Genomic DNA, 19,392 nt, shown 5'->3' on the forward strand with positions numbered 1-19,392 from the left:
CAATTTGGTACTTTTTCTTCAACTTAAAGTCTTACAGAACTGTCTAGGACACTGAGAAGTAAATTTACTCCCCAAAGGCTTAACATGAACTCAATACAAAATACATATGTATACATTTATGTAGATGTAGATATATAAAGATAATAAATAATACTTTATCCATTGCCTCACATTTATGTAACAAAATAGTTACGAAACAGTGGGTAGAATATTATTCTCCATTATCAGAAGTTCTTTGTATGTATCATAATACCTACACAAACACATACTATATATATATATATACATATACATATATATATATATATATATATACTAATGAATGCATGCTTATGCATATGTGTCTACACACAAATTATATGTACATATGTGTATGCACATATAATGTATATATAATTTTATTATGCAGGTATGTAAGCATGTATATCACCTGAAGTAACATGCTCCATGCAACAGAATGTACCTATATTTGACTGGAGCTATCATGCTAGTATATCAAAATACTTGGTTTTACTCATTATGTAATATAGTAATTATTGCTGTAGGGCTTCTCCTCATTCCCTATAATTTTATGTCACTGAGAGTATCAGAAGGAAGATTTATGTAATGGATAGAGAGTGGATAGAGAGCAGGATCTCAGAACCAAGAAGAGGAACACCAACTGATTCCATCTTCCAGGGGAATAGTGGTAATCAGATATAAACACAATCTCTTGCCAGAGGTAGTAATTTTTTCTTCAAGATATATACATATAAATATACAAAATAAACTATAAATTATATGTACTATATATATATACACATAAATATATGTTTATGTACATATATTCACATATACATGCATACAAACACATATATATTATTAAGGAAGGCAGCATGTTGTACTAGCCAGAGAACTGGACTCATTCAATAATACTTGTGTATTAAGTGTATGCATCCACGCATGCAAGTACCCACCCACCTTTACATATTCTGGCTGTGATATCCTGTACAGGGTTCTTATTCTGTTAGCATAAATCATAGCTAAACACATCTCTGTGATCTAATTAACTCTTGAAAACTCTAACTTGTGGATGAGGTTCCTAGAAGAAGTTAGGGAAGAATTCTTGTAAAAATTAACCCAAAATTATTAGAATATATGAGCTTTGGAGGAGTTTATAATGTATCTGGTGGTCCAAAATGTATGTATCAAACAAAAGAAAAAAAAAAGATGTGCTGATATGTCTTTGAAAATGATGAAAGAATGGCAAATATTAATAAGGGTTTTGACACTGATAAAGAGCAGGTGACAAAGGAGGAAGCTAGATGGCTCAGTGAACAAAGTTCTGATCTTGGAATGAGAAATACTTGAGTTCACATTGGGCTGTGTGACCTGGGCAAGTCCCATGGCAAACCTCTCCATTTTCTTTGCCAAGAAAACCCCTGAAACATGATGAGGTAGCAAGGAAGGCTTTGGTGGAGGAAGAACATTTATGGTTCCTTCAAGTATTGGGACTGGCCTGACTATTTCATCAGTAGAAGGAACTCTCAAGAGAGAAAATTCCTTCTGCTATTATAGGTTGCCTCCATTTCTGCAATTTATAGTTGTAGAGAGTTGACTAGTACCCTGAGAGGTTATATCATTTGCCTAAGGTGACAGAGTGACTATAAATCACACATCAGAGCTGAACTTGGGTAGGACTGCTTATGAGGTAGCCTTTCTTTTTGCTATGGCATAGACACTCCATAAAAATAAAGAAGAGTTTAGGTAGCACTTTACAAAGCTCAGAGCTTATAGCAATCAATCAACTGGCAAACATTTATTGTGTACCTATTATTTGCCAGGTTTTACTTTAAGACTTAGGGATGGATACAAAGGCAAAAATCACAACCCCCTGCTACCTAGGAGCTTATATTTGACTGGAGAGACAACATATAAATATGAAAATATACAAAATATACACAAAGTAAGTGTGAGTTAATTTTGAGGGGAAGTATGAGCAGATGTTGGAAGGTGGGGTTTCATGCAGAGTATAATATTTGAGCTAAGCTCTAATGGGAAATAGGGATTTGAAGAATTGAAAATGAGGGTAGAGGGTTTGCCAGGTCTTAAGGAGTGCTTGGCCAAAGGCATGAAAATAAGAGAGGCTTAAGTCTTTTTAATATTTGATGGATACCAGTGTAACATTTGTGTTGTTCCAATGTTATCTTCTTTTGTTACCCAACCAGCCAGATCTCATTTGGAAAACTGTGCCTTGCTTTCAAGGATCCAAAGTGGTGCTTTGCTACAAAGCCAGACTTTCTGGTACCCATTTAATATATATATATATATATATATATATATATATATATATATATTATATATATATATATACACACACACAAATATATATATATATATATATATATATATATATATATTATATATATATATACACACACACAAATATATATATATATATATATATGCTTAGTATAATTTGCTTCCTACAATTGTAGGTAGAGACCATAGAATATCATCATCTTAGAAAAATCAAAATTAAAGGTTATTCAAAGGGCAATAGAAAGATATAATGGAGGATATGAATAGGCTTTAACATATTAGTGATTATGAGCTGTATGTAAGAAGTAGAATAAAAACAAAATCTGTGACATGTATGACCTTGCATTATTATTTAACTTTTTATCTGTAAAATTCCTCTTTAAGTAAAATTATAGTCAGAGGGCATGGACTATGCTTCATCCTTCTTAGTAGTTAGCACAGTGCCTAATGCAATACAGAGAATTCAATGTCTGTGATTGCTAGATCAGTTGAGTTTCTCAGCCAGGAATCCTTACTAGAAATTGACATTTCTAGGCTTTGTCAATATAAGTATAATTGAGGTTTACAATTATGATCCACAAGACTTGTAAGATATGTATTGCCCCACCCAGAAAAACCTTTTTAATAATACCTGGTATTGTATGGTTTATAAGTAAAACTTACTATATTTTAATTATTCTATAGCTAATAATTAATGCATGGTTTTATTATTTGGTATTTTAAAACCAAAATATTTATTGATAGATATTATTATATCTATTCCACTTCCTATCCATCCTGGATTGTATGTGCAATTCATTTGGCAATGTAATATACGTATACACATGTGCATATATGTATGGAATAGATGATAAAAAGCCAGCCAATAACAGGAACTAAGTGTTACTATGACACATACTGACTGACTCTGGTCAAGTCATTTAAACTCTTACTGTTCCAGAAAATTCTCTTAGATTCTAAGTTATAGAATAATTGCTGATCTTATTGTTAAAGGGGATTTCCTTAGCAGAAGGTATGTTTTTCACATATTCAAATAGCTCTGGTCTAATCAATTTGGGAGTTCACTAGAGCTCTCAATGGAGCAGATTACAACCCGATGCAAATGACATTCATTTATGTTCTGGAAGTTGCTTATCCAGGGGGTCTCTCCAATGTCCCAAAGTCATTACTTGCTTTCTCTTGTCTGCAAGAAGGTGCTGATAGAACTTGATGGAATTATACCTGTCATCCCTGGTCCTTGCCACATTACTGGTCTATATTCTCTTCCTTTCATACATTTCCTTAACATTATCTTTTCCTCTTTTTCTTCTTCAAAGCTGATCTCTGTTCTATGTTGCAGCTTGCTAAGACTTACTATGTGCTTATCCATTGCCTTCTATGTGATACCTGAGTAGCCCATAATTTGTGATATTCTGTGAAACAAAGCAGGAATGCAAGGAAGTTATTAAAACTATTCTAAAAATTGCCAACAACAATATAACTTGCTAAAATTTATATAGCATTTATGTAAAGATTTTCAATGTTCTTTACTTATTTGTTTTTCAATCATGTCCAATTCTTCTTGACCCTATCTGATGTGTTCTTGTTGAAAATACCATAATAGTTTGCAATGAGAAACTGAGACAAACTGGGCTAAGTAATTTGCCCAGAGTCACACTATTAGTAAGGATCTGAGGCCATATTTAAATTTATGAAGATGAGGTTTTCTGATTTAAGGCCTGGCACTCTATCCACTGTATCACTTAGTTGCCCTCTGCAAATATTATCTCATAAATAAAGGCTTAATGGAGGGATGCTTTCACAACGAATAAGGAAAGACAGTAATAATGCTCACAATAAACATTAAACTGTTTATCAGTGATTAAGATAGAAGTGCTTCCAGTAGGAGGCAGTGTTATACAGAGAATATGTGATGTATTTGGAGTCAATAAGTCTTGAGTTCTAATTTTGAATCTATTACTTATGTGAGCTTGAGTCCTTTAATTTATCTTGGCCTTTATTTCCTCATTTATAAAATGGGGAATCTGTACTAGATGATTTATATAGTCCTTTCCTCTTTTAACTCATTAACAGAATATGATACTATGAACAAATTCCTTGCAATTTGACTTAAGCTCTGCCAAATGAGGCATTTGTAAGACTCCCCTCCATCTACATGCCCTGTCCTCTCTCATAGAATTTTTATTAATATATAGTTAATTGGCATAGGACACAGCATAAAAAGTGTTTGCTTGAACAGGTCCATTACTTTTCCTACACCATGTTGTTATTTACACTTTTCTCCTATACCCGTCTCATATTTGTCAATTAATTGATGCTTCAAGACCCAACTTAAATGTCTTTTCTTCCACTTAGCCTTTTCTCAACCAAAACTAATTCTTCTTTCAAATCTCTCTTGGGCACTTTTATAGATTATCTTATACTGCAGTTATTTTTATGAATGGCTAATGTTTACTAATATCCTTCAGGGCAGCATCTTGGCATTCTCAATAACACTTTACTTAAAGTCTTCCATAATCTACTAGCCACTTATTTGTATTTTACTCTGTATGACTCACACTTTTGTATATTCTCTTCTAGTAAAATTGACCTTTTAGAAATATATGCATATGTTGATTCAGTTCATCTACATATGTGGATATATGCAGGAATGTACATGAACATATACATGTGTGTATTTATATACACAATGCATACATACATATTATTTATATTGAGAGAAAGAGAGAATTCCTTATACCAATGAAATAATAGAGCCACCATCTATTCCTTCCTTATCTTGTTAGGCAACTAAATGATATAATGTAGAGTGTTTGACCTAAATTCAAATTATGCCATATACTTGCTAAGTGTGGGTAGTCAGAGCCTCTCTCGGGCTTGGTTTACTCATCTATAAAAGAGGGGTGATATTGTGAAGACTGAATGAGGGGAAAATATATGCATATATAGGAATATATGTGTATTTTATATATATAATATATATATTTTATATATATAATATATATATTTTATATATATATATGTATATATATATGTATATATATATATACACCCATATGTATGTATACATACACATACACACATGTGTGTGTAGCACTTTGTAAACCTAAAAGTGATCACACAAATGCTATTACAAACATTATTTGATGCCTTTAAGATTTTCATAGGCATTAGAAAGCTAAAATTTTACATGCCAGATTAATTCATTTAAAAAAGCAATTTTAAATAATATATCTAGAGAGTATTCCCTTTCACATTTTGTTAAAGTTGTTATTTCTCCAAAATGTCCTTTTTTAAAAATCCTGGTCATCTCACCTTTCTCCCCCTTTTTCCCTCACCCTCTTAGCAAGAAGAGGGATGGACAATACATAGGATATTTCTAAAACATTTTCTTTAAATGCCAAAAGAATATTATGCACATTGTTGTATTTCAAATAAGAGAAGCATATGATTATTTTGGAAGGACAAAGATCAAAGTTAATTTCATCCACAACAGTATGACTAACCTGAGGTAAATGGCATTCTAGTGGTATGACCATTTCAGAAGCCTTGGAACATAGGACCCCAGAATCAAGTGCTACTTCCCATAGTCTTCCTGCAATAGTCCTCTCATCACTCCTCTTTCTCACAACCTTTTTTATGTTGTCTTTTCCTGGTATAGTATAAGCTGCTTGAAGACAGGGGCTATCTTTCTCTATGACAGTGTTTGGCACTATCTCTCCTTATTCTTTTCCTTTCTCTGTCTCTGCCTATCTCTGTCTCTTCCTTTCTCTGTATCTCTGTCTTGTCTGTCTCTCTCCATCTCTCTGTGTTTCTGCCTCTGTCTTTCAGTGTCTCTGTGTTTGTCTATCTCTCACTCTGTCTCTCTGACAAGATTTCAATGAAGGTTCTTTAATTCCAGAGCCAGATGCTTTTCATTGCATGACAATTATAATCCAGGAAAATGGTTAAAAATAAAGCAACTTTCTAAATGGAAACCAATCAGAAGTCCCAAAAGAAGTCAGTATAGCGATCTATCTTTTATAAGGCATCTGCCAGTGGCGGAAAGCTGGACAAGAATAAGAGACAGAATTCACCATTATTATTGACAATCAAGAAAAAAAAAATGATTTTTCCCCTTCAAATTTAAAGCTTCAACTTGTTTTCCTTATAGTCAATTAGGGTGCTATTTGAAGCCTTGAGGAACAATGTTACTTTTTAATCACAACATCAATACAATGCATATTGACAAATATTTCCCTTCACCAGGCCTTTAATTCATTCACACAAATATTTATTAAGAATCTACCTTAAGGTATTGTTCCAGGTGCTGAAGATAGAATGATGAAATATAATATAATTGCTACCCTCAAGAAATTTATATTATATAAAGGGAATGGGGGGCAGATTCAAGTGCTCCATTTGTCATGGGAAGGTCTTGAAGGAAGAAAAGGATTTCACTAAGAATTCCTGACATCCTTATCACCTACTTTGTAAACATCTACCTGGCACAATGGATAGCTGAGCCTGGAGTCAGGAAAAAGAGTTCAAATCCATCCCCAGATATTTATTAGCTATATGACATTGAGCAAGTCACTTAATCTCTATATGACCCATTTTTTTTCTCTGTAAAATGAGGATCATATTTCTACCTTACAAAGTTATTATGAAGATCAAATTTTGACGTTCTAGTGAAACCGATGGACCCTTTACAGGATAATGTTTTTAATTTTAGCTAAAATTTGTAGAAAGTAATTTTAATTGCTAGCCAAGTTTTTAGAGCCCCCCAAATCTGTCTGTGGACCTGTTGGGATGAATCCATAGATCTCAGATTAAGAACCCCTGGTCTTTAAGTACTGGGGAGTCATTCCAGTTTTTTTTTTTTTTTTTTTTAAGCTGGGATGATATGTAATTAGAGCCATGCCATGTATTTAAAAAGCTGGCATTAATATGAAGAATGGATGCAGAGGGTATTTATCAAATCTGGAAAGAAATATATATTAGTTTGTAGGTTTCTGGCCTCTCTTGGCACAGATAGTGTTGAATCCAACTCTGTTATTATCAAAGTTTCCTTTTAGTCACATTCTGAAAGAGAAAAAAAAAAAAAGAAAATGGTAGAAAAGAGTAACTATATATAACTCCTGCCAACTCCAAATATTTGGAGTCCTGTCTCAAATTCCAATGTCAAGGAATCTCTCCCAAGTTCTGAAATACCAGCTCTTTAACTAAAATCTTAAATCATAAAAGCTCTCATTTAAAAAAGGAAAATAAAGTCAGGTAAACATGATTCTTATCTGAATATATAGCTACTATCATTGCCTACTTAACAGAATCATAAAAAGTTTGAACTAGAAAGAACTTTGGAGACCATCTAGGTCAACTTCAAATTTATCAATACTTATATTCCTGCCACTTTTGTTTTAGGAATAAAGCATTTCTTCCTGGAAAAATTCAAATATTCAGTCTTTCTCCTGACTTATACCCTCCTCCCAACACATACAAAGATTTCCAGTGTCTTTTGTATTCTTACCTCAGAATCAACCAGACATGACCCAGATAGTCTTCTCATGGGGTCCTTTTACAAATCTGAAGCCAGGTCTTGAAGAAGTTGATATCAAGAACAATGTATTTGATCCAATACTTCTGCCTGAGGCTTGACAGAATGAGGGTAATTGGATTACACCATTTCTTCTTTTGGGCTGGGCCTATATCCCTGTTCATTTAAAATTTGTCATGTGTATTTCCCTTTAGCTTTTCCTGTACAGGTATCTATGAATGAATTTATATGTCTCTCATCATTGTTATTTATCACTCACAGAGCACTATCCTCTTTTCAAGTTGTTCAAAAATTTCTTGTTGTATAAGTCTTAGAAAAAGGTTAGCATCATTACTGGTGACTATCAATTAGATGGTGGAAACAAAGTCAAATAACAGTGAAGTGCTTGGGTCCTTTAGCAATTATCAGGAACTTACATGGCACTTTAAGATCTGTAATGCACATGACAATGATCCCATTTGCTTCTTAGTATTCTTCTAAGATAGCTTGCAATAGTGCTCTTAATCCTGTAAAGACTTCCAGATCATCTAACCTGAGTTTCCTTTGAACTCCTTCCCATTATCACCAACAGTCTGTTGGATACTTAAACAGAATGATTTACCTGCATTTCAATCTCTACCTGTCCAAAAAAGTACTTGTTATTTTTCCCCTTAACCAAACTACCCCATTTTTACAAGGAGGCCACCAGCCTTCCAGAAATGGAGATTCAACCTCAGGATCTTCAATGCCTTTTCATTCTCACTCATCTTTCATATCTTATCAATTGCCAAATCTTGTTTACCACTTTTTTTTTTTTTTTTCATCTTTTCCTTTTCTCTAACAACATGGTCACCATCCCACTTCATGCTTCCATTACTCTCTCCATGGTCTCTTAATTGTTCTTCCTGTCTTTCTGTCTCCACACAGAAGCCAAAGCACAATTCAAGTTACTCTTTAAAATTCAGTGGCCTGCTATTAGGGTAAACTCTGCTATGGATTTAAAGCACTTCATAATTTACCTGCAACAGCCCTTTCCAATCTTATTGTGAATTATACTTTTGAATGGATTTTAGAACCTAGCCAAACTGGCCTTGCTTGCTATTCCTTTCCCAGACATCTTCTTCCATTTCTATGACTGTGCATACATTGCCCCTTTAAAATGTAACTTTCTCCTCATCCTTATTCCCTTTATCCTCATTTCCTTCAAGGTGCATCTCAAGTACTATCTTCTTTGAATAATTTTTCCTTCTCCTCTTCCCATTAATTGTTTGTACTTTTACTCACAACAATTACTATTACTACCACCACCAGTACTACTACTTCCTCCTTTCCCTTTTCTTCTTTTTCCTTCCTCCTTCTTTGCCATCATTTTAATGACAATGATCTTTGTTACTTTTGTTAGCAATCAAACTACCTCTCTCTCCTCTCACCAAAAAAAGTATCTGTGATTAATTGCAAACAGAAAGAAAATCTTCTATACTAAAACCAAAATCATCAGTGCCTTAATTTCTCCATTAAAAACTATATACTAACATGTGAGGATACTGCTCTGCTGGGAACTTGGGAAGAATCCTGGTGAACCAACTCAGAAGTGGATTTTCTTAGTGTCCTAACTTCTAAGTTATCTTATATTTACTTATATCCTTATATTCCCTAGCTAGTCAGTAAGCTTTTCAAACAGGGACTATATCACTAGTGTATCCTAGTGTATCTCAAGGACCTTGAACTTTACTTGGATTATAATAGACACTAACTAAATACTTCTGCATTGATTGAGGCATTTATGGCAGTATTAATTACCCCCATTTTACAATGAAGAAATATGAAATCTCCTACAATCCATATTTTTTATTTACTTTCCCATACTCCCTTCCTTCTTTCTAAAAGGATTAAAAGATTATCCAACTTCATATATTTGTTTAAGTTCATAGATGAATGATTAAAAGCATCATCCCAGAATGATAAGAAAGATTGACAGAAATGATGTGGACTGAGGCATTGTGCCTGAGGTTGCACTTTGACCTACTTCTACTGCGGAATTCTACTGTGGAATGAATGGCTATTGTTAAGAGGAAAAAGATTGGTGCCATAAAGGATAATGGTGTTCAGGTTAGAAAGGGGGGACGATAGAGTGAGAAGAAAAAGTTTAAGAGGGTCCAAGGAGATGCAGGAGGTAACAGTAGTAGCAGGTCTGTCTGTCCTTAACATACCATGATGTAATTCACATTATTTCCAACAAAAGAATGCTTTCTCTGCTGATTTGTCTGATCCGGAGATTGTTTGAAATCAATACAGCACAAGAATTTGAAATTATGAACTGTGAATTCCCACCCCCCCTTCTTTTTGGTTGCCAGTTACTTTTTTTTTTTTTTTTTTAATAATATCCCCACTTCTCCTCAACCTGTCTATATAATGAATAACAGAAAATTACCTATCTTTTTTTTTTTAATTTTTCTGGGAAAGGTGTTGACCTGGTAGTCATTTCTCTGTGTGCATTTTTAAGCAGGGTTGCAGGGGATGTCATGTGTTGCAGTAATTGCCATGGAAACCATTGTTGTTGAATGAATAGAAAGGTTTTAAATCCTTGGTAATGAGCCTGAGAAACTAAGGAGGGCTTTAAGTTTAACTTGCTTGGAAGTGGTTCATATATTATACACAGTAATAGGAGGCAAAAAGAGGAGGTGATAGAAGAGAAGATATTCTAAAAAGAGAAAAGATAGCCTAATATGGCATGCAGTATACAAATATGGCACATGACACTGCAAAGACCAATAGCAAAAAGACACCAGTCATAATGAATGTATTTTTGGATTGAGTGAGGCCCAGTGTGACTGACATCATTCTACCTCCACTAGCAAATTCTATACAGATCTTGAAAAATCTGCTTTCACATTTTCAGCCTTATCTCATGCTATTCCACTGTATATAATCCATAATCCAGCCAAATTGCATGACTCATAGTCCTTCTATTCCTCACACCACGCTCTTTCCCACTGCCACATATCCATTTGCTTTGCTTTTCTTCACCCAGTGAACCACCCACAATTAGTATCCATTTCAAAAACCAACTCCTCCATGTAGACTCCCCTCATTCCTTCCATCTTTCAAGCTGAAAATGAGCTCTCCCACTTCAACTGGACAAGTAAGCTGTCTTCTGCTCTAAAATTTTGATTCTGCACAATTTTCCATGCTTCATTTATTTATTCAACCAACAAACATTTTTAATTGTCTGCTATGTCCTGACACTTTGTTAAAATCTAGAGACACAAAGACAAAAGTAAAACAGTTCTTGCTCTCAGGGACCTCATATTCTTTGCTGGAAAAGTAACTGGTACATAGTTAAGTAAATAAAAAATATAAACAAAGTAATTTCAGTGGTGGGGGTGGGGGGGGGAGAATGAGTTTATCTGAACAAGTAGATTTATCTTCCCAAGGAAATGGGAGGAGGGGGGAATGATAATGTTTGTTAGTGTAACAGTCCAAAAAAAAAAAAAATCACCGAAAACCAAACATATTACTTCACATTAAATTTAATATTATATTTTTAACATGTCTATGTTGCAAGATAATAATTGTAAAGCACTTAGTACAGTTCTTGTCATATTGTAAATGCTATATAAATGTTAGCTATTGTGTTAGTTACTTGCAACTATTCTATAAGTTATATGACCTGGTCTTCATCTCCCCCCATCTCTGTACAACAAGATTATTAAAGACAAACATGAAATCATAGCATATTATTCTTGTACTGTCCAGATCCACAACCCTTATCAACCCATCAATAATCAAAGTAAAGTGAGAAAGATAGTTATTTTGATAATAATGATTTGTAAAGAAATAAAGAAAATTTGAGAATGAAAAGTATAAGTTCCTTAGTAGGCTCTTCTTTTCATATATACATATACACATACATATATATATGTATATATATATATATATATATATATATATATATATACATATACACATAGCTAACACACACACACATACACACACACACACACACACACACACACACATGCTGGAGAAGGCAATGGCAAAACAATCTAGTGTCTCTGCCAAGAAAACCCCAGTTGGAGTCACAAAGAGTTGGACATGATAAAAAATTAAATACCGGCATATGTGGATGGATGGATGGATGGATGGATGGATGTGTGTGTATGTAGGATGGCATTGAAACAATCATTAAATATCTCTTAAAGCTAAAAAAAGAAATCTAGCCTCATATCACCTTAACAAAGTTAGAATACTTTTACCACACACAGTCAGTTGTAGATTCTAAATTGTTTGAATAACCAAGTTAATAATTTTGGAAGGCTACCAGCTATTGAATTGAAACAAGGGAACACAAGAAGGGGATTATGATGAGATAAGGAGACTCAATTATACCCTAAGTGTTTTTTGTTTTTATTTTATTTTGTTTTTGTAAAATAATAAATTAGCTTGGAATTTGAGGATTTGAGTGACAAGGAAGAAGTTCTAATCAAGTTCCTAAGACAGGTGTAATGAAGTGGGGGAAGGGGAGAGACAGAGAGACAGACAGACAGAGAGAAGGAGAGAATGAAGGGAGGGAGGGAGGGAAGGAGAGGGAGAGGACAAAAAGTGAGAGACAGAGAGACAGAAAGAGACAGAGACAGTGAGACAGAGACAGACTGAGAGAGACAGAACAGATAGAGACAATGAGATATAGAGAGAGAAACAAAGAGAGAAAGAGATAGAGACACACACACAGAGGGGGGGAAATGGAGGGAAGAAGGAAGGGAAGGAGAGAGAGGAAGAAGAAGAGGGAGAGACAGAAAGACAGAGACAGAGAAAGACAGAAACAGAGAGACAGAGACAGAGACAGAGAAAGGAAAGAGGAGGAGTAAGAAGAAGAGTAGAAAGAGAAGGAGGAGAAATGTGGACCTGACCTTCCAATGAATCATCATTTGTGTAAAAACACTGCTTAAGAGAGATTCATCACCAGGAGGTTAGATCTAAGATAATATTTTATGATTTTATGATGAAATACTTAGACAAGGAACAGTCACAATTTGTATCAGTGAAGGCTGATATCATAATTCTTTTAAGAGTTATGGTTATGGTTAATGGTGCTTCAGAGAAAAAAAAGCCCCTTCTGCCTTTCAGTTTCTTGTATTCCTTTTTTCTTTTAAACCCCTGCCTCTTCTGTTTTTTTCCCATTCATTCATTGTTCTATTACTTTTCTTACCACTTGTGTGATTTTAGATAAGTTACTTTATTTCTCTGGAACAGTTTTCTCATCTATAAAATGGAAAGATTTGAAAACATGACTTTAAATGACTAGCTCAAAATTGGTTATCCTAGGAATTAAGTTTGTTGTGCTCACCTAGGTGTGGGCTAGCAAAAAAGACAAAGCAGAACATGAAGGGATGAAATAAAAACCTAGAAATCCAACTAGATGCCCATGAGCTCATTTATCTAGAATTGCCAGGATACTCAGAAGTCACTTAATTCAGTTCTCTCAGGTACAGATAAGAAAAAGAGGCCTATGGAATTTAAATGGTTTGACCAGTTACCTAGCTGATAAGTAAAAGTATTGGGACTATTGGACCTCTTGATAACAAGGTCAGTATTTGTTCCACTTTATCATTCTGTGTGTATGTAGTCTACTCCATGTTTGAGTTCCTGCTCTAATCTATGAGCCCAAGAACTGGGGATAGTCCTCTAGGAGGCAACTTATGGCAGGATGCCATGTTCTCTCCAACTGGCCTTCTAAAGCATTTTGCTTCTTTGCTGAAACATTAATCTCTTCCTAAATGGCTATGAGTTTATACTTGATTACAAGGGAATCTTTCCAAGGGTATCATGAGGATTATAGCTCAAGAAGGACAAACAAGATGTCCCAGGACTAACCAAATCTCCAGTCTCTTTTCACCCCCACCATTTAAGATGAAAAATAAACAAAAAAAAGAAAAAGGAAAAACAAACAAACAAAAAATGGAGCTTCAGGGAAGAGAGAGCCCTTTCCTCTTTTCAGTCCCCTTATATTGCCTTTCTTTACTCCTGTTCCCTCTGCACTTTCCCATTCATTCATTGCTTTGTTACCTTCTTTATAACAATGGTAAGTCATTTCATTTCTCTTAACTAAGCTGAACTGTTCCCTAAATCAAGGACTCACCACCATGAAGTATGATTTTACAGGTTGGAGAGGCACGTGGCTCCACCAAACCGACTTTCACTTGCAGTGCTCAACAACATCAACAAAAGCCTCATGTCAGAGAGACAAGGCAACTTCTTTGTCTGAAACCACCCACTCTTCTTTTGTTTCCCCCTGGTGCATAGTGTGCTTTGTGTTCTATACACTCCTCTCTTCGGCTCTGCAGATGTGAAACTTTAAATGCAGGGTATTTAAAAATAATAAGGAAAAAAAAAACACCCTGGAAATTACAGTGCTTTGTAGTCAAGCAACAGAAAGCACTCAAAATCTCGCTTTCTCATGAGCTCAGATCATTTAAATTTTATTAGTGACAAACATCTGCATTGGCAAAAATGATGGGGGGTGGTCAGAGAAGGGGAGGTTAAAGTTAATTACCGCATAAAAGTAGCCATAAACCATGGGCTAGTTTAAAGTCTAATAGACACACATCAAGAGGATCTTTTCTTGTAGTCAAGCTCAGAAGCCGCTTTGGAAGTATGTGCTACAATGAACAATCAATTGGGGGTTTAAGGGTAACTTGAAGTTCTGGATAAAATGAATAAGTTCCAATGGAATCCAGACTCCAGGATCCTTTTTGGATCCATTAGGAGCCCTTATTGCAAATCACAGGAATGGAACAAAATAGTAGCACAACTCAGAGACACAACGAGAGTTCTTTTTGTTTGGCAAACTATCCATAGTATGAAACTTGCCAGGAAATTGTTATTTGTTTCTGTGTTTGCAAAGAAAAAGAAAAAAAAAAAAACTACCAACATATTTCTGTAATACCTGATATGACTGAACAATTATAGATTATCAGATTTGTAGATATGGAAGGGAAACACGGAAGTCATCTAGTCTTTATCTTACAGATGACATAAAAGAGGCACAAAGTAAAATGATTTGGTTAAGTCACATGACTAGGAAAAAGTAGAGCATGTTTATTGACTCTGCTCTGAAGACATAAGGCAAACAAAACAACAACAACAACTTCAAAAATTCTTACCAGTATTTAAAACTAAACATAGAAGAAAGATTTGTAAAATTTTACTTTGGCAAAAATCATGATCTAACTAGCATTATAATTATTCTACAAATTACATATATGTATATGTAGATAAAAAGAGATATGCATACACATATATTTGTGTCATGTATGTATGAGTGTATATATATATGTATATACATATACATATATATACACATATATGAATTTAACAGAATAACTATTTAAAGAATAAAGCAGTACAAATACCATACGTAGGATCATGGGTTTGGAGGTAGTAGATACTTTAGAAGCCATGTAATAAGATTACACTGGATAAATCCCCTTCATGTTATAGATTAAGGATCTGAGGTTCAGCAAAGGTTTTGTCCCTTGTTAGGTGACTTCTCCAAGGTTATATAGTTAGCAAACATTAGGATTCAGGTGCTTATCTTTAATCATTATATCTTCCTGCCTCCACATATTTAATTACCAGGCTAACCTTGTGTTATTCTTATAGAATTATTATTAGAGCAGTAAGAAAGTAATATTAAAAAAAACCCAAAAACTTTGGGTTGATTTATTGCCCAAGCAAAACATGTTATATATTCTTAAATTCCAAAGTTTCTTTCTTTTTCTCTTGTCTCACTCTAGAATTCTCTAATCTATTTAGGAGGAGGCATGGGATTGATTATCTTTTTGGAACAAAATCTTTGCATTCAGGATGTATTGATATAAAATTTCATAGTGAAACCATTATAAGTTTTGCCAGGAAAAATGTAGAAAATACACACCAGAGAAAGATCATTATATCACAAATGAATATAAGGAATGATTTTTGCTCATTCTTTTAACAAATAGATATTCCCCTCCAAAAAAATAAAACAAAACATTGTGCCAGCACTTGTCATCTTTCTCCTTAACTCCTTTTCTCTGGGTGCTGTAATCACCCCTGGGATTATGGTAAGAAGCTGCACTCTGAAAAATGAACTTCTACTTTATCTTGCCAAAACCAAGCTTCATTGTCTCTTACCAGCCATGTTTCTATGCTACATTTTATGCAATGCCTTAATTAGAAAGAAGGCTCTTTAAGGGTAAGAATTATCTTATTTTTGTTTATATTGAATTGCCAATGCTTGGCACAAGTTTGGCATATAGTAAATATTTAATAAATGCTTTTTTCCATGTACTCAGAAAGATGACAAAATAAAATATAAACATATATGAATGGTTTGCATATTTGGTATTTGCCTTTGTGCCTTCCTTCTTCCATTTATGTGGATCATAATGTATGTATCATATGAGTTAGTACAAGCCTAAAGAAATTGAGATCCATAGAGTTTAAGTGATTTGTCCAGAGTTATATATCTAGTAAATGTTAGAGGGATTCCTATCCAGGCCATAGTCTACCAAAAATGTGGAAAATCCCATTCCTTGATAAAATATAGATGCATCCTCATCTATATTAGTCCAATTTATGCCCTGTATTTATTTGTCTTTGCTTATCTTTCCCATAGTGTACTTTGGAACCTGTAAAGTCATTTTAGAACTCCCATTGTAGTTCGCTGTATCTCATACTCTTTCTTGAAAATAGAGATCCCTCTGGCTGATGCTGAATCCTTAGGCATCCTCTCCTACAATGTCTCACTTTACCTCCCAATTATTCTACAAAACACTGCAAGAGGAATAGATATTGTCCTTTTGTCTCCATCATCATTCTGCCACAGAAACCATAAGTGTCACAAAAACATCTCCCCACCTCTGAGTTCTAAGAGTCAAAGATTATATTGGATATATAAATTATTATATATAGCAATGATAATTTTATAGAGAATCAATAGTTCAGTTGTGAAAAAATGACAAGAAAAGCAGTTGATATCTATATAAATGGTTTTAACTAAGACATAAAAGCTAAGACATGGACATCCCTGTGGGATGTAATATTTTGAATATTTCTGCTTTTGTGTTTCACTTTATGTAAACTGTGGTATTCATTTGCAAAGGAACCCAATGCTCTAGCATTTGTTAAATCCTTTGCTGAGAAAGTTAGCTGCAGTGAAATCACCTGCTGTCAAAGACATATTTCTGACAGTAGTTAGAAGCAATTAGTATAATTATAACATTGCTTAGGAACATGATCTACAGTTTGCATTGGCCAATAATCTGATCCTATGGAAGTTGCTGGTGTTCACTTCAGTTCAATAAACATTTATCAAGTACTTACTACATGAGATGCATGATCTAAGGTATTAAGAATAGAATGAAAAAAAATGAAAAAAAAATTACTGTCTTCAAAGAGTCTACCTATACTGGTGAGGAAGACCCATACAATACGATGGAAAAGGGGTCAGTCAGTCAGGGATTGCTGATGTTGTTCAGTCATTTAAATAAAATCCTTCATGCCTCCATTTGTGGTTTTCTTAGCCAAGATACTATAGTGAATCCATTTTGTAGGGCAATCAGATTTAAAGTGACTTGCCTGGGGTCACATGGCCAATAAGTGTCTGAAGACAAATTTGAACTCAGAGAAATGCGTCTTCCTGAGTCCAGGCCTAATACTCTATCTATTAAACCACCACCTATCTCTAAATCAGTCAGATGATTAAGAGGTAAATCCTTCCTCTGGTCTCTGCCTGACTTTAGGAAAGTAACTTAACTTCCTTGGGCTTTAGTATTATCATCTGTAAAATGGAGATGTTAGAATACATGGCTTCTGAGTCATTTTTATTTCTATGTCTATGATTGCTGTCTTGATGTATTGTCATCTTGATGGAAAAAGATGACATATAATTGACTATTATAATGCTACAGAATACCTAAATATTTGTGCAAATCAAGGTAAAATGTCTTTGAAAGCAAGTGCTATTTTTTGGTCATTGCTTCCCCAGTACTTAATAAAATAGTGTTTAACATATAGAAAACACTTAATGGATTCTTGTCAAATTAGTTTATTCAACTGTTTTGGCTCAGTATACGAAAGAGCTATATTGCCATTATACCCTTGCTATATCAATGAACTATAAAAAGTATGATTGTATAGTAAATTGAATGCTAGGTTTGCAATAAAGAACCTGTGTTCGAATCCTACCCTTGACATTTACTTTCTGTGTCACCCTGTTCAAGCCACTTTCCTGGACAACCCCATAGGATTTTTCAAACTCCTGGCAATCTATATTAGTACAGGGAATTCCCACTCACACATCTACAGTTTTCCATGCTGAAATTTCAAGTCTTTTCTGAAATATTAATGAGCTAGGCTTAGATGTAAAGAGTTAAGGGAATAAACATGTCATGCAAAAATGATGTATTTCAGGGTGTTCCACCCCACTACCTTCCAGAACTGTGTATAGTGTTTTTTGATGAGAGAAGTCAGAAGAAGCATTTGCCTACAACATAATGCCAGTCTAATTCACATTGTTCTTGACCAGGGAATAATTATGATCTGTAATTGCCTAAATGAGCTGGCTCATCAACCCTACAGTACATGTCCATTACTCTGACTGGGATGGCATTTGCTTCATTTAACTAGGAAGAGTTTTATTGCCAGTTTACTTATAATGCAGCTAATATGTATGGGTATGATCCACCTGACTGTCCAAGCCTTAGTCTTTACTGATGCTCTAGAAGCCCCTGTCCCTGCAACCTTAACCCTTGTTTATCACTAGCATAAAATTAATCAGCCCAATAAGCAGGAAAAGAGAAATAAAGAGACATAGACATAGAGACATGGAGACACAAGGAGATATCTTTCTCTTTTCTCAGAGAGAAAGATACCAAAGGGACAAAGAAAGATAGTAATAGAAACAGAAATACATACAAAGACAGAGACAGAAACACACACACACACACACACACACACACACACACACACACACACAAAGACAGACTGACTTTTCATATTATTCAAAAATGCCCTGTCCAAATAAACATGTTAATTCAGATTACACATTCTCTTCTCACCTCCAAAGTAATTCAATAAAGATGGCAAAGTTCTAATGACACCATTTCTCATTTCTAGAGAATCTCAATTTCCAACAACCACCTCAGCACCTGCATCTAAGATGTACAATCTTGTTCCTACTTAGAGTTGGTGCTAGATTTAGGCACTCTCTTCTGGTCAAAACCAGCTCACTCTAGAGGAATCTTCATGAAGGAGAGCTAACATCTACAGCAAGAGCTGTAGGGCTTCTTCCTCCAAGCATCTCACATACTGAAAAAAGCTGCTCATTGGGTGATGTTACTGAGGATATACAGACAATAAAGAACAGACTAAAGGAAGGATCCTGATTGTGTAGGGTGCCTCCTTGCCTCCTCTCCAATCACTTCCTAATCTTTTGCTATAGATCTCTTTACAAGGCAGGAGCATCAGGGGACTAACCACCACCCATCACTACATCTGTATCACTGATACTAGTCTGGGAAGCTCCTTCCAGT

The 19,392-nt window shown here is 34.6% G+C and overlaps 1 protein-coding gene across 1 annotated transcript in view; it reads right to left on the bottom strand.

The window, feature by feature from the left end:
- CELF2 (CUGBP Elav-like family member 2) overlaps positions 1-19,392 on the bottom strand; it is a 970,051-nt gene that overhangs the window by 848,196 nt on the left and 102,463 nt on the right. The window lies entirely within an intron of this gene.

This window comes from Sminthopsis crassicaudata, chromosome 5 (assembly GCF_048593235.1).
Source record: "Sminthopsis crassicaudata isolate SCR6 chromosome 5, ASM4859323v1, whole genome shotgun sequence".
Classification (NCBI taxonomy): domain Eukaryota; kingdom Metazoa; phylum Chordata; class Mammalia; order Dasyuromorphia; family Dasyuridae; genus Sminthopsis; species Sminthopsis crassicaudata.